General features: G+C 32.8%; 1 non-coding gene across 1 annotated transcript; it reads left to right on the plus strand.

Moving 5' to 3' along the window:
* Positions 1-1,827: 1,827 nt before the first annotated feature.
* On the plus strand, positions 1,828-1,899 carry TRNAD-GUC. The gene has a single exon. It is a non-coding gene; the product is annotated as a tRNA-Asp (tRNA).
* The last annotated feature ends 251 nt before the right edge of the window (positions 1,900-2,150 follow it).

The following is a 2,150-nucleotide window of genomic DNA, read 5'->3' on the forward strand; positions in this document are numbered from 1 at the left end:
GATTTCTTTAGGCAATTTCAATTGGAGGTATAGTACTTAATCCTTTTCGCGTGTGTCGCTCAATGGTTGATTTCTGTTCTATATCGAGTTCAGAAGCGATATTGTTCGGCTGAAATGCACGTTCCAGATGACGTGCATATATTTCAGCTTTGTCTTGGTCACAACGTGCCCATGATCCATCTTCCTTGCGAATTGGTGGTACATAGGCTCTAGGTCTTTTAATTTGTTTTGTAGCCTTCCATAACAAATAGTCAGAGTCTTTTGTTGCTGAAAGGTTACTCAAGTAAGATTTGAACGTTTCGTTTTTGACTTCTTTTATTTTATCATGTAAAAGTCTACTAGCGTGGTTCCAAATAGTTTTATCCGATGGATCTCTCGTTCGGTGCCATTTTTTCCGCGATTTTCTCTTTTCTTTTACTAGTTCCCTGACTTCCATTGGGTAGGTGATTTCACAATTTCTTCGTGCTGGTATTTCAGGTGTTGCCAATTTTGCTGCCTTGACAACGTTGTTAGTTAGCTGTAAAATGGCGCTATCAATTTCAAATGGTGTTCTAAGTCTTACAGAGAGGGTAATCATTTCTTCTAGATTAGCTCTGAAGAGGTCCCAGTTTGTTTTTTTATTGGTGAGCGACACCTTGCTTTTTTGAATACCGGTTAAAACCGTTAAAAACCGAAATTGATACCAAAACCGAAAACTAATTCGGAAAAAACCAATAGGTAACGGTAATCATGACCAAAATCGAAATCGGAAAAATTCAAAACAGATATCCGAAACCAAAATCAAAATCGGAAAAAATAAATACCGATATCCAAAACCGAAATCGAAATCCGGAAATATATTTTCAGTTTCAATAGGGTGGTCATTATAATAATCTATCTATAATCTAATACTATAAAATGACAATTCCGAGAACCGTGGCGCCCGGCCCCCTAGTGCAGTGTTTGTCAAGTTCCTTATAAAAAGGAATTCGTTCCGTTCCTCGTACTTTTTTAAAAAAAGGAATTCGTTCTGTTCCTTGTTCCTTAAAAAAAAAAGAATTTGTTCCTTTGTCGTTCCATTGGAAAATGAACGAGTTCCTTTTTTAGTTCCAAATAAAATAAAAATTCTTATTTACCTAATCATTTATGTTTTTTTTTCGTTTTATGCATACTTCTTTAATTTTTATTTATAATACATAACTACAAGTAGGTACTTACATATTTTATATGTTTATGTAATATATTATTATATGTTTTGAGATTTTCTTCAAAATTAAATTTTTGGCTAATTAGCAATATAGGTAAATTATACACATTAAAAAATATATATTAATTTAAATATTTACATACTTATCTGTGTAAATTATTGGAACTAGAAAGGAACGAACAATTTTGTCATTTTTCCTTAAAAAAAGAACTAGTTTATTTTCTCGTTCTTTTTTTATAAAAAGGAATTCGTTCCAGGAATCCGTCCTTTTGAAACTCGTTCCTTTCCAAACACTGGTATAGTGTACCAATGGAACAGAAACGCCGGCTATAGGTAAATAGCGTATTATTTATTATATCGTAATATATTCCAACGACATTGTCTCCAAAATTAGTACGCACTCACAGCGAGTCCAACGGGCCCCGAGTCACACTTAAAGCTAGTATAATAATAATGTAGGACTTGAAAAATTGAAACCTATATTGAATTCCGATTTTGAATACTAGTTTAAACCGTTAAAAAACGAAACCTTCTGTACAGCAGAGCGACATCCGTTTACCCGATTTTTATTAAATAAAGCTTAAAAAAATAATTTTTATAGTCACACTTAAATACATACATTTTTACCCAGTTTCTCGTAGTCCTCGGTAGTATAGTGGTAAGTATCCCCGCCTGTCACGCGGGAGACCGGGGTTCGATTCCCCGCCGGGGAGGAGATATTTTTGCATTTTTTTATACAAATTTTATTCATGATTCAGTTTGTTCATACCAATGTTTTGGATAAACAGTAAAATATATTTATATTTATAAGTATATATATTTTTTAATATTTAATATTAAATTAAAAATATATTTTTTTTAAGAATGTTCCGAAATAATCACTATAAGAAATTAGTGATAACTGTTAAACAGATCACTGGTGTCGGGAATACCTACACTTGATTTTTCGGCCGGATTAAACTGG

The sequence above is a fragment of the Acyrthosiphon pisum genome, unplaced genomic scaffold (assembly GCF_005508785.2).
Source record: "Acyrthosiphon pisum isolate AL4f unplaced genomic scaffold, pea_aphid_22Mar2018_4r6ur Scaffold_2711;HRSCAF=3240, whole genome shotgun sequence".
NCBI lineage: Eukaryota > Metazoa > Arthropoda > Insecta > Hemiptera > Aphididae > Acyrthosiphon > Acyrthosiphon pisum.